Source organism: Lepidochelys kempii, chromosome 2 (genome assembly GCF_965140265.1).
Source record: "Lepidochelys kempii isolate rLepKem1 chromosome 2, rLepKem1.hap2, whole genome shotgun sequence".
Lineage (NCBI taxonomy): Eukaryota > Metazoa > Chordata > Testudines > Cheloniidae > Lepidochelys > Lepidochelys kempii.
The window spans coordinates 230,450,238-230,465,150 of NC_133257.1; the positions used below are offsets into that span (position 1 = coordinate 230,450,238).

At 41.7% G+C, this 14,913-nt stretch overlaps 1 pseudogene; it reads left to right on the plus strand.

Annotated features, from left to right (window-relative positions):
• LOC140906177 (macrophage mannose receptor 1-like) overlaps positions 1-14,913 on the plus strand; it is a 54,634-nt pseudogene that overhangs the window by 15,299 nt on the left and 24,422 nt on the right.

Genomic DNA, 14,913 nt, shown 5'->3' on the forward strand with positions numbered 1-14,913 from the left:
TTCACAATTAATTTCAAATTTAACCACATTTACTCCAGGCTCTAACTTGAATTGTTCTGAAATATTTTTATTTATTTTAGAGTTCTCTGCATCTAGTAAATGCCCAGAGGGCTGGTTGCCATACACAGGTCACTGTTACATGATTCACAGTGAGCCCAAAATGTGGAAAGAAGCATTGACTTCTTGTACAAAGGAGGATGGTGATCTGGCCAGTATCCACAACATTGAAGAGCACAGCTTTATAGTGTCTCAACTTGGGTACAGTGAGTATTTCTACTGGGCAGTAATGTGCACATGTGGATCATTTTAAATATTAGAAATTTTGTAGCTTTTTAATGGTTTATATTTAATTTATATGGATATTTACAGGTAAGCACACACATAAATATACAGGTTTCAGAGTAACAGCCGTGTTAGTCTGTATTCGCAAAAAGAAAAGGAATACTTGTGGCACCTTAGAAACTAACCAATTTATCTGAGCATAAGCTTTCGTGAGCTACAGCTCACTTCATCGGATGCATACTGTGGAAAGTGTAGAAGATCTTTTTATATACACACAAAGCAAGCTGAAGTGAGCTGTAGCTCACGAAAGCTTATGCTCAAATAAATTGGTTAGTCCCTAAGGTGCCACAAGTACTCCTTTTCTTTTTACATAAATATACATAAACTATGCCGGATGACTGATACTAACTTATCATCGCTGTTAATTTACAACAAATCTTTTGAAGGAAATCACAGCCCCAGTTACTGCAGCATTGGGTAACTGCAGGGGTCACAAAAGGAGCAGCTGATACTGCTGCTAAGTAGAATGATTTGCTTTCCTGGTGGTATTTCCTATCTCTTCTTGAATGAAGGGGGGAACATGAAATAGACATTAAAGTAGACAACATTACCAATTTATCTGGAGTGGCTTTGTAATGCAATGTAACAATTTCAGCTCATCATCATAAAATCCTGCTCCTGAAGATTATTACAATGTAGATAAAAACATAGCCGAATTTATGTTCATAGAGCCAACTGATGAGCTGTGGATTGGTTTGAATGACCTCGGGATTCAAATGTATTTTGAATGGAGTGATAAGATGCCTGTGACATACACAAAGTGGCTCCGTGGAGAACCAACCCATGCAAACAGCAGACAAGAAGAATGTGTTGTTATGAAAGGACAGGTGAAATAATGCAATTATATCTATGCATTAACATCATATTTTCTTTCTGTTTTTTATTTTTAATTAGATGTCCAAAAACTGGAGAACTTGTTTTAGAATAATACCATATGATGATATCTCTAGTTGCTCAATGAGTTTATGGTTTTAATTTTAGAGAAATTTAGATCAGTATTCAGATATGATAATGCATTTACTTCTCTAGCATATCCAGCAATCCTGGTAACTCTGCACCCCATGGTTCAAGACAACTCAATTCAACAGTTATAGCTTCTTTATAAATCAATTCATGAACTAGCTTCAGGGAAAAATAATAAGCATATTTCTTTTTACTTTTAAAGGAACATTAAAAAAAAAGCAGTCATGTAAAGAACTTTAGTTCCTCTTAACTGATAATCTTTTTCCCAAACTGCCTTCAGGATGGATACTGGGCAGATAATGTTTGTGATAAGAAATTTGGATACATTTGTGTCATAAATATAAAGGGAAGGGTAAACCCCTTTGAAATCCCTCCTGGCCAGGGGAAAGCTCCTCTCACCTGTAAAGGGTTAAGAAGCTAAAGGTAACCTCGCTGGCACCTGACCAAAATGACCAATGAGGAGACAAGATACTTTCAAAAGCTGGGAGGAGGGAGAGAGACAAAGGGTCTGTGTCTGTCTATATGCTGGTTTTCTGCCGGGGATAGACCAGGAATGGAGTCTTAGAACTTTTAGTAAGTAATCTAGCTAGGTATGTGTTAGATTATGATTTCTTTAAATGGCTGAGAAAAGAATTGTGCTGAATAGAATACCTATTCTCTGATAGTGATTGTCAGCCTACAGAAAAAGACAATTCCCTTGTCTCTGCTCTGGGCCCAAATTAAAGCAAAAAACCTCCAACTACTTGGAAACCTGCTTACCCAGCCCAAAGAAAAAGCAAATGGGTAGAACACACACCCCCTATTTACTTTTAGGAAGAAAAGAAAAAAAAACCTCTGGGTTGGAAGACTGTGAATTTCCCTGCAGGAGTTAAGTACCCTGCCTCCAGGCAAAGAAAACCTGCAATTCACAAAGATAATCCCCTTTTGTCTCTGCTTGGCCACAAAGCAGAGAAAAAACAAGCTGCTTTCAGTTTCAGCTGCTTTCTGGACTTCCTTTCCAAAGGAAAAAAAAAATTCCTTTTTAAAATCTGTATTTCTAGTTCAAAAAATCTCAACTGGATCTCAAAATGATTTCAGGTTAATCCCACCACTACCACCATGTCAAGGTTCCTCCCCCACTCTGAACTCTAGGGTACAGATGTGGGGACCTGCATGAAAAACCTCCTAAGCTTATCTTTACCAGCTTAGGTCAAAACTTCCCCAAGGTACAAAATATTACACCCGTTGTCCTTGGACTGGCTGCTACCACCACCAAACTAATACTGGTTACTGGGGAAGAGCTGTTTGGACGTGTCCTTCCCCCCAAAATACTTCCCAAAACCTTGCACCCCACTTCCTGGACAAGGTTTGGTAAAAAGCCTCACCAATTTGCCTAGGTGACTACAGACCCAGACCCTTGGATCTTAAGAACAATGAACAATCCTCCCAACACTTGCACCCCCCCTTTCCTGGGAAATGTTGGATAAAAAGCCTCACCAATTTGCATAGGTGACCACAGACCCAAACCCTTGGATCTGAGAACAATGAAAAAGCATTCAGTTTCTTACAAGAAGACTTTTAATAAAAATAGAAGTAAATAGAAATGAAGAACTCCCCCCTGTAAAATCAGGATGGTAGATATCTTACAGGGTAATTAGATTCAAAAACATAGAGAACCCCTCTAGGCAAAACCTTAAGTTACAAAAAAGATACACAGACAGAGATAGTTATTCTATTCAGCACAATCCTTTTCTCAGCCATTTAAAGAAATCATAATCTAACACATACCTAGCTAGATTACTTACTAAAAGTTCTAAGACTCCATTCCTGGTCTATCCCCAGCAGAAAACCAGCATATAGACAGACACAGACCCTTTGTTTCTCTCCCTCCTCCCAGCTTTTGAAAGTATCTTGTCTCCTCATTGGTCATTTTGGTCAGGTGCCAGCGAGGTTACCTTTAGCTTCTTAACCCTTTACAGGTGAGAGGAGCTTTCCCCTGGCCAGGAGGGATTTCAAAGGGGTTTACCCTTCCCTTTATATTTATGACAATTTGCAAAAAGAATCCATTGCAAGACACTCCTGGAACAGTGGAGTACATTTGATACTGGCTGCCTGAAGGTAAGGACAAAATAAATTACATTTAGATCAGACAAAATCACCCTTGAAATAGCTTGGTATTTTTGTATTTTTGACTATCAAGTTGCTCGTTTATATTTGCTGATGATTTTCAATCTGAAAAAAATGTGGTCCTTCATTTAAACTAAATTTGATTTGAATTCCTGCACACACACACACACACACACACACACACGCTCTATTTTCTCTCAGTACCCTCTCTGAATGAGACAGAAACTGTTACTGTAGCTTTGAGCATACATGATTAATGTTGGTGTACATATATTTCAACACTGTGTAATTAGCTATTGGGTCTCACAGTGTGGGGATTTCTGAATTGTGTGACATCACTTTCTCAGTGGGTGCAGAATGATGCTGTGTTCTACCAGTGGGAATCTGAATTTTAGAAAGAACTAAGCACTAGAACTGTATTAATGAAACCATTTACTGTGTTTCCTGTTGTTCTTTTTCTTCTCTCATTCATCTCCTTTTGTTTTCCTTAATATATCATAGAATCATAGAATTAGAAGGGACCACAAAGGTCATCTAGTCTAACCCCCTGCCAAAATGCAGGATTTGTTCTGTCTAAGCCATCCAAGACAGATGGCTCTCCAGCCTATTTTTGAAAACCTCCTGTGACAAAGCTTCCACAACCTCTGAGACGTCTGTTCTGTTGTCGTACTGTTCTTACAGTTAGGAAGTTTTTCCTGAGAGTTAATCTAAATCTGCTGTGCTATAGTTTGAATATAGTTTAAATAGCTGTGCTATTGCCTCTTGTCCTGACCTCTGTCATAAATGTAAAGGAAGGGTAACCACTTTTCTGTATACAGTGCTATAAAATCCCTCCTGGCCAGAGGCAAAACCCTTTCACCTGTAAAGAGTTAAGAAGCTCAGGTAACCTCGCTGGCACCTGACCCAAAATGACCAATGAGGGGACAGGATACTTTCAAATCTGGAGGGGGGGGAACAAAGGGTTTGGTCTGTCTGTGTGATGCTTTTGCTGGGAACAGATCAGGAATGCAAGCCTTACCACTCCTGTAAAGTTAGTAAGTAATCTAGCTAGAAAATGCATTAGATTTTCTTTTGTTTAATGGCTTGTAAAATAAGCTGTGCTGGAGGGAATGTATATTCCTGTTTTTGTGTCTTTTTGTAACTTAAGGTTTTGCCTAGAGGGATTATCTATGTTTTGAATCTGATTACCCTGTAAGGTATTTACCATCCTGATTTTACAGAGGTGATTCTTTTACCTTTTCTTTAATTAAAATTCTTCTTTTAAGAACCTGATTGCTTTTTCATTGTTCTTAAGATCGAAGGCTTTGGGTCTGTATTCACCTGTACAAATTGGTGAGGATTTTTATCAAGCCTTCCCCAGGAAAGGGGGTCTAGGGCTTGGGAGGGGGATATTTGGGGGAAGACGTCTCCAAGTGGGCTCTTTCCCTGTTCTTTGTTTAAAATGCTTGGTGGTGGCAGCATACTGTTCAAGGACAAGGCAAAGCTTGTACCTTGGGGAAGTTTTTAACCTAAGCTGGTAAGAATAAGCTTAGGGGGTCTTTCATGCAGGTCCCCACATCTGTACCCTGGACTTCAGAGTGGGGAAGGAAACTTGACAACCTCTGTGGCAAAAGAGAACAACTTTTCTCCATCTTTTTTATGGCAGCCTTTCAAGTATTTGAAGACCACTATCATGTCCCCCCCCCTCTTAATCTTATAAACATACCCAGTTAATTCAGCCTGTGCTCACAGGGCTTGCATTCCATCCATTTGAACGTCTTTGTCACTCATCTCTCGCTCCTTTACAGTTTCGTATGGTCATAGCAGTCTGCAGTGCTCTACATAACAATTGTGAAGCCAAGGGGGAAAAGTTTCCCCAGGGGTGGAGTGTTGAGGTGGATTAACTGGTGGCTGATTTTGAGCAGCCAGAAACCAGGGCTATTGGAGGGGCTTAATGGGGGCTATTTGAATCAGGGGACTTTGAAGCAGCATTTTGACACTGAGCCCCAATAATGTGTCTTCCTGTAATCAATTGAGCCAGGCATTGTTTACTTGCCACATTGGATGACGCTTGTAATCATTCCTGCCTGAGCATTAATTGTAATCTGCAAGTGTGCCGATAGCCACTGTGTATGAATTTCTGCTGCAATAACCCTGTGTCAGTCACAAATAATCACTGTCTTTGTAAGACTTCATTTTTATTAAACAGCAATATACAGATTAACATTGCTTACAAGGGACATGACTGTGAGCAGCACTCTCTGAAGTGAGGATCTCATAGCTGTGAGTAAGTCCAACTGTCATTATGGAAAATGTCCCTGGGGTAGAGTGCAAGAGGTACTGCAACGGACCAGGAATGTGAGAGGAATGTGTGTGTGTGGGGGGGGCGGGTTGGGGAGGGCAAGGAAGGCAGTTCTGTATGGACTGCAGGGGGAGTCGAGCACACATGTGTTCCACCTGTAGCACAATCAGGGCCCTCAGCATCTCTGTTTGGTCCTCCATGGATATCTGCTCCTGACCCTCTATTATGTACTCCTGGCCCTGTCTCCTCTCCTGGCTATCCAGTTCTAGTTGTTAATTTGTTTCTCTTCATGCTCACTAATGGCTTGATCGGATGATGCAGCACTTTGCAAAACATGTCTTCCTTACTCCTCCTCTTTCACCTCCCTACCTGACAGAGGTGCTCCACTGGTATGTAGGAGCTTACCATCAAGGGCATATCTGCAGAAGCAAAAGAAACAATACACAAAGTCTGTCTTGAATCATTAAAGTTACATATGCCTCTTTCTCACTTTCCCTGGGAAGCATGCAGCACAGCCAGAGCACTAAACATGGTGAGTTCTGACTGGGGGGTGGTGGTGCAAGATGGGACAAAGTGGGTGGTTTCAAAGGGGAGCAGTCCAAGTGTCTACGGACGCTATTCTGAACACTGGGACCATTTTCCATAGGTGGGTGAGATCAAAGCTGAAATCACATGACTGAGGGTAACTGAAGGTGTAAGGGTGCATCTCCCGCATGTATGCAGCTTCAGACTGGGTCCATATGCTGCTTGGGTTCCTCCAGAAGTAATTGACAATTTGTGAGGCAAAGTTTCCTACAACAGTGGAAGAAACAAAGCAGCTCTGCCAAAGAAATTTTGACAGAGGATTGCAGAGTATCTGCAGGAAAGTTTCCTCGAGATTTCTATGGAGGATTCCCGGGAGATCTCAGTGTGCATTAACAAACTAAATAAAGGACACCTCTACTGCATGTAACCGTGCACTATCAAAGCAAAATGAGTACTTACCAGAGCTCCCCTCTCCTACTTCAGGCATGCCACAGCTGGATTGGTGGGACTGGCTAGACCCTTCCAGAGTAAAAAAGAGATTTTTGGCTTGCCATGCAACCAGATGACCCTGTCGCCCATCCCACATCACCCTCCAACTTGACCTCCTCGTCCACCACTTTGTCCTTGGGGTTGACTCCACTGGCCGCTGCCTCCAGTCTGCCCAAAGTATCCACAGGGCTCTTGTCAGTGGAGGTGGGGTCACCACTGAGGGTGGTGTCTAGCTCCTTTTAGAAGTGACATGTTTTTGGCGCCGCACCAGAGCAACAGTTGGCCTCCCTTGACTTCTGCCTCAGCTCCTTGATCTTAGCACAGCACTGTTGCATGTCCCTTTTGTGTCCCTTCTCATCCATACCACAAGTAATCTGCTTGTAGATGTCAAAGTTCCTATGGCTGGATCAGAGCTGCAACTGCACAGCACCGTCTCTCCACAGACCCAACAGATCCAGCAACTCCTGAGCACTCCAAGCAGGAGCACATTTGCTAGAGAAAGCTAATATGGTCAGTTGGGAAGATGCAATGTGAGGAGGCGGAATTTCAAAAATTCCTGGGGCTTTAAAGGCAGAAGGGTGCGTGTCTGTGTACTTGGTTGCAAGGCAGCTGAGTAGAAACTGCTCACCAGAGCAGTCATGATGGGCATTATGGGACACCTTCTGGAGGCCACTTAGGGTAACACAAGCAACCGCAGCATCTACACTGAAACTGCCTTGCTCTAACTTTGTTGCAAAAAGCTCTGTGCAGCTTGTCAGGATGGTTTTATTATGTCGGCATAGCAGGAGCATTGTGTGTACACTGCCCCACATTTGTCAACAAAACTGTGTAGTGTAGACAAGGCCTTAGTTAACTAGACAGAGGAAACCCTAACCAAATATTCCCATTTGTTTTGAGTTACTGTTCTTTCCACATCAACTATATCAGCACTTCACTACAAAACAAACACTCCCATCTTCTATTTTGATCAAGGACATTGATTAATTCATTAATTTATTTGTTTCTATTGTTGAATAAATTCTCTATTCTGTATGGTTATAACTTTTTTAACTGTAGTAACACCTATTTATCAGCTGTTAATTGTCAAAAAGAGGATAATGCATCATCACTTTGATTTGTAGGTTTGTGGATGTTTACTTAGGCTTAGTTACTTTTGTAACTTTATTATTGGATTCCAAATTAATATATCATTTTGCAAGGATAGAGTATAGTCCATATATTATATCACAATCTGTTATTAATTTATGGTCATTCCTGATTGATGTTGACAGGGCTGGGAAAGACATGGTTTTTACTGTTACTTGATTGGACATACATTTGTAAATTTTCAGAGGCAAAGAAAGCTTGTGAAAGGAGTAAAGGTTATCTAACAACTGTTGGAGACAGGTATGAAAAATACTTTTAAATTTGTGCTTTTTGATGGAATAATCTTAGAACATGCTAAAATACTTAAGAACTTTTCAAAAAAAATTCTAGTGTTAAAACAGATAAATATAAATGGTTTGAATTAAAACCAAAAATGTTCTATTTCATGAGAAGTTACTCAGAAAATACATGGGTTTTTTTTCAGACTAAATATTATATTTTGAGATGTTCACTTTTGACAGTTCTCCAAGCCGGTAAAAAGTAAAACCGTTTGCATCTGTAGCTCCACAAAATTACATTTGAGAAGAAAAAAAAAAACATTTTCGTTTTGGAAAATTGCATTTCTGCTTTACCAGATACCACCCCATACCATGGCTGTCTCTGCTTTATAAGAGCTAGTGTTCAGTACAGCACAGTTACTCATGCTACAAACTATGTAGCTTAGAGAGGCATTTTTACATAAAAACAAATGTTATTGAAGCTAAATTTTATGAGTGTATCACAATAGCTTGGGGTGCTAGGTCCTTATAAAAAGGGCAGCAATACAAGGATTATTCAGATCCAAAACAAAAATCCAAATGCAAGTTGGTAAATTAAATTGAAGCCTAGGAGGGTTTCCCCTTTTAGCGTGGTGTCAGCATGAGACGATGGCATGATAATGAAGAACAAAGTGGGGAAAATAAGAAGAAGGAGAAAAACACAAAAAAATCAGAATGAGAGCTGGGAGGAAACGAAGGACCTACAGGTGAGAGACAGTGATCCTGGATGAAAGAGAGGGCTCAAAGGGGATAGTTTGAAAGGGTCTGGGAGAATGGAGAAAGTGAAAGAGGGATTGTCATAAATGGCAGGGTAACCACCTTTCTGTATACAGTGCTATAAAATCCCTCCTGGCCAGAGGCAAAACCCTTTCACCTGTAAAGGGTTAAGAAGCTAAGATAACCTCTCTGGCACTTGACCAAAATGACCAATGAGGAGACAAGATACTTTCAAAGCTGGCGGGGGGGGGGGAGGGGGAGGGGGAGGGGAGAAACAAAGGGTCTGTCTGTCTGTGTGATGCTTTTGCCGGGAACAGAACAGGAATGCAGCTCAGAACTCCTGTAAAAAGTTAGTAAGCAATCTAGCTAGAAACGTGTTAGATTTTCTTTTGTTAATGGCATGTAAAATAAGCTGTGCTGGAGGGAATGTATATTCCTGTTTTTGTGTCTTTTTGTAACTTAAGGTTTTGCCTAGAGGGATTCTCTATGTTTTGAATCTGATTACCCTGCAAGGCATTTACCATCCTGATTTTTACAGAGGTGATTCTTTTACTTTTTCTTTAATTAAAATTCTTCTTTTAAGAATCTGATTGCTTTTTCATTGTTCTTAAGATCCAAGGCTTTGGGTCTGTGTTCACCTGTACAAATTGGTGAGGATTTTTATCAAGCCTTCCCCAGGAAAGGGGGTGTAGGGCTTGGGGGAATATTTTGGGGAGAAGACGTCTCCAAGTGGGCTCTTTCCCTGTTTTTTGTTTAACACGCTTGGTGGTGGCAGCATAAGGTTCAAGGACAAGGCAAAGTTTGTACCTTGAGGAAGTTTTTAACCTAAGCTGGTAAGAATAAGCTTAGGGGGTCTTTCATGCAGGTCCCCACATCTGTACCCTAGAGTTCAGAGTGGGGAAGGAACCTTGACAGGGATATACAATAGTTAAAGGACATTGAAAACTGAAACACCATTAATGTAGCTATAGAGAGGGGATGGTGCCTCGCAGCAGAGAAGAAATATACCTGTTCCAGCACTTGATAAGCTTTTGAAATCGCAGTCATTTGTGGATATTACAAATTATGAGAAAGACAGGTTTAATCTCAGTTTGCCAGTTCCTCTTTTTACAGATATGAGCAAGCCTATCTAACTAGTCTGATTGGGCTGAGGCCTGAAAAATATTTTTGGATCGGTCTTTCAGATGTAGAGAAACATGGGACTTTCAAGTGGACCAACGGTGAAGCAGTTCTGTTCACTCACTGGAATTCAGCAATGCCTGGTATGTTTTGTCATAGGCATTTTCCATGGGCTTGTCTACTTTGTGCAGCAATACACCCCACAGGTGTGTGAATTCTAATGCACATTGCAACAGGGCTGTCACTTTCTGAGCAGTCCCTCTTGGTCAGAGTGCCCATTGCAGTGGCCTCCCCTTGTTCTCCCCCCTACAGGGCCACTTAGACTCCCCACAGCCTTTCTTATAAGTCCTACCACTCTCCACTTCGGGATGGTTTAATGCCCACAAACAGTCCTGCCCATTAAGTCCCATCGCTGCAATCCAATGGGTCACACTTATCTCTGGCTCTTCCACCATCCACACAGAGCTCTTTTTCTGCCACAGCCCGCTGTTCACAGGGTTGCTTCTCATAGCTGTCTCTCCCTGGAGTTCAGCTTTCTGGCTCTGGCTTCTTGTCTTGCCAGCATCTCCCCTGTTCCAAGGAAGAAGGCAATCAATTTATGGTCCTACACCAGAGAGCTCTTCCCAATTGGCTGAAAGAGAGGGGAGCCCTGCCCCACCCTATATTCCATGGCTCCTGATACCGGGCCCTTAACAGAACAGCATCCTGGGGTTTTCCCTGCATCCAACTCCTTATTCCCTGGGACTGCTTCCTCTCTTCAACTACTAGGTCATTTCCTGGGCCTTTGTTCATTCCAGATCCCCAGAACAGAGTCTTCTGGATCCCCTCTACTCTTAAAGAGCCAGTATACCCTGTTACATGCAGCAACATGTTACACACTAAGTGGCTCGTGTAGACCCTGCTGGCATGCACTAAAAGTTCCCTAGTGCTGGTCAATGTAGTACTGTTTCAATGTTACTTCATTAATGTGTATTAGGGAACTTTTAGTGCATGCCAGCAGGGTCTACGTGTGCCTGTTAGTGTGTAACATGTTGGTGCACATTAGAATTAAGACCGGTGTGTATTGCTGTGCAATGTAGAGAAGCCCCACAGCTTGAATCCATGTTTAAAAGGCTGAATTTTGAAATTCCAGTGAAATTTCATTTTTTAGCAGGGGTGATGTATAGACTGGTTAGCAACTCTCAAACATCTTCAGTGAATGGTGCAATGGTTACAGGGGTAGCTGCATCTCTGTGCCCGTTACGGTTTCTCTGAGTGCTCCGGCTCAGGTATTAGGTCTCATGCCTTTACCTATTCCAGGGTAGAATTTTGCAATTCTCCCATTCTTTGACTGATCCTGTGCTACAGGACCCAGTGTATCAACTGCTATTACCTTGCAGGTCTGGCTGAGTTGGAGCACCTGCAGTTCTTCCATTGAGGAGATTGTGACCAGTGGTATACAAAGATCAGTTTACAGCTGGGGAAATAGTAAATTTGCCAAAAATGCATTTTGGGGGTTATCCAAACTATTTGGCCATTTCAAAACAAAGTATTTTGACTTTTCATTCAGAAGCAGAGTTTCATTTTGAAAATTAGGGTTGCTGTTTTTCTTTTTAAATCGTGGATGAAAAGACACCCATAACAAAAGGTAAAACAGAAAAAAATCATTTCAGGTTGAAGGAAATGTTTCTTTCTACTCAAAATCATTTTTCCCCATCCTTTTCAGGGAGAAAAAAAATGAAAAAAAAGATCATTTAAGTTCAAATGGAAGTGATTTTTTTTCAGATTTTTCAATTAAGTATTCACTCTACTTTCGATCAGACAGCCTTCTTTTTAAAAAAGTGTTGATTTGAACATTGTAGGAGCAAAGCCTTTTTAGAGTAAAAAGGATTTTAAAACAACAAACAATCTTCATGTATGTTTATCATAAATGTCTTGTCTTAGACCCTGATGGTAACCCAAGCAGGCCTAACTTCTTCCAACTCACCCAACAGTTTCTTATGTTTCAGTCTGGTTCCCCTCAACCAACTATTGCCTTGAGAGTGTGCCCCTCTTTCAACTTAGCTATAGTTCTTTTGTTCGTCTGTGTTGCCAGGCTTTGACCCTTCGTGGTCCAAACCATTTTGCAGGTTGGCTGAAGAGGAGGCTAAACCATCCAAGCTAATAGTTCTGGCATTGTCTCTTAACAACTCGTGAATGTTTGCTGAGAAGTGGCTAGCTTGAGCCATTCTTTTCTTTCCTGCCTGTTTTCCAAGACAGTTCTCTACTGAGTTAACCCAATATATTAATACAGTAAACATCCCAAAAACGAGGTCAATATATATTATTCATAAAGTATTACAGAGCAGTTCCAAATCTGTCACAAATGGCTTTATTGCCAGTTTTGGTACCACTCTGAAAAATGGCATGAGCGATCTGCTGTCTTCATCAGTTTAGTTGGCTTTTTAATCCACCAAGACAAAAAGCCAAAACGTAGGATCAGAATCCCGAAATTTGCTATTGTTTATGGACAAGTATCACAGACCACTAAGTACTAGGGGCCTGATCCTCCTTTGGCCTGCACAATACATAGTCATTTATATTAGGGTCAAGTGGGTGTAAAATGCTGTCATTCTGATCTGGTAGCATTTTCCATTCACTTTTCACTTATTTTTGCACCACTGCAAAGAATCAGGCTCCAGGTCCATATCCCATTCACCTACCATGAACATCTAATAGACTTCTCCTTTCTCGGCTACACTCTCCTTAGCTTCTCTTGGAATTAAAAGGAGTTTCCCTTCTGCGTTGTGATTCCAAACTATTTTCTGTTTGTCCAACTAGCCAGGACCGAAACATTTCTCCTTAATGATGCACTATGATATTGTGTTTTTGAGAGACTAACCAAGACTGAATTATAGACTCATAGAATCATAGAAGATTAGGGTTGGAAGAGACCTCAAGAGGTCATCTAGTCCAACCCACTGCTCAAAGAAGGACCAACACCAACTAAATCATCCCAGCCAAGACTTTGTCAAGTCGGGCCTTAAAAACCTCTCAGGATAGAGATTCCACCACTTCCCTAGGTAATACATTCCAATACTTCACCACCCTCCCAGTGAAATAGTGTTTCCTAATATCCAACCGAGACCTCCCCCACTGTAACTTGAGACCATTGCTCCTCGTTCCGTCATCTGCCACCACTGACAATAGCCAAGTTCCATCCTCTTTGGAACCCCCCTTCAGGTAGTTGAAGGCTGCTATCAAATCCCCCCTCACCTTTCTCTTCTAAAGACTAAATAAGCCCAGTTACCTCAGCCTCTCCTCGTAAGTCATGTGCCCCAGCCCCCTGATCATTTTCATTGCCCTCCACTGAACTCTCTCCAATTTGTCCACATCCTTTCTGTAGTGGGCCCCCCAAAACTGGACACAATACTCCAGATGTGACCTCACCAGTGCCGAATAGAGGGGAATAATCACTTCCCTTGATCTGCTAGAAATGTTCCTACTAATGCAGCCCAATATGCCGTTAGCCTTCTTGGCAATGAGGGCACACTGTTGGCTCATACCCAGCTTCTCATCCACTGTAATCCCCAGGTCCTTTTCTGCAGAACTGCCGCTTAGCCAGTCGGTCCACCGCCTGTAGCAGTGCATGGGGTTCTTCTGTCCTAAGTACAGGACTTTGCACTTGTCCTTGTTGAACCTCATCAGATTTCTTTTGGCCCAATCCTCCAATTTGTCTAGGTCACTCTGGACCCTATCCTTACCCTCCAGAGTATCTACCTCTCCCACCAGCTTAGTGTCATCCACAAACTTGCTGAGGATGCAATCCATGCCATCATCCAGATCATTAAATGAAGATGTTGAACAAAATCGGCCCCAGGACCAACCCCTGGGGCACTCCACCTGATAGTGGCTGCCAACTAGACATTGAGCCGTTGATCACTACCCATTGAGCCCAGCAATCTAGTCAGCTTTCTATCCACCTTATAGTCCATTCATCCAATCCATACTTATTTAATTTGCTGGCAAGAATACTCTGGAATTGTATCAAAAGCTTTGCTAAAGTCAAGGAATAACACATCCACTGCTTTCCCCTCATCCACAGAGCCAGTTATCTCATCATAGAAGGCAATTAGGTTAGTCAGGCATGACTTACCCTTGGTGAATCCATGCTGACTGTTCCTGATCACTTTCTTCTCCCCTAAGTGCTTCAAAATGGATTCCTTGAGGACCTGCTCCATGCTTTTTCCAGGGACTGAGGTGAGGCTGACCAGTCTGTAGTTCCCCGGATTCTCCTTCTTCCCTTTTTTAAAGATGGGCACTATATTTGCCTTTTTCCAATTGTCCAGGACCTGCCCCGATCACCACACATTTTCAAAGATAATGGTCAATGGCTCTGCAATCACATCCATCAACTCCCTTAGCACCCTCAGATACATTAGATCCAGACCCATGGACTTGTGCATGTCCAGCTTTTATAAATAGTCCTCAATCTGTTCTTTCACCACTGAGGGCTGCTCACCTCCTCCCCATAATTCCTTAAATATATACTGCAGTCAAAGGTATTTGTAGCTCTTCTTTCACAATCGTTAAAAGGGAAAAAGCCACCTTGTGTAGAGAATGAAAGGAGGATGGAAAGGAGTACTACAGAAAACTGGCTGAAAGATGTTGGCTAGTTTGCAGGGATGTCTTTTGCTGTCCTCAGGTGGTTTCTGTATCTGCTTTCCATGCTTCTATCTATTCGTCCATTTTGTTCCTCTTATCTCTTTCTCATTGGGTTAGACACCTTGCATTAAGATTTCTTTTAAATAGTACAGTAAATATGATAAACAGAACCACAGCAAAGTTTGACAAAAACTGGTTGCTTTATGGAGGTGATCCATGGAATATTGTTCCAAATGGCTTTCAGGCTCTGAGACCACATACTGCCAAATAAAGAATGTGAAAGTCAGGTGAGTATGTGGGTGTGTGAGAATTTCAGAAGTTATTTGCAGGATCTTGACCATTTCA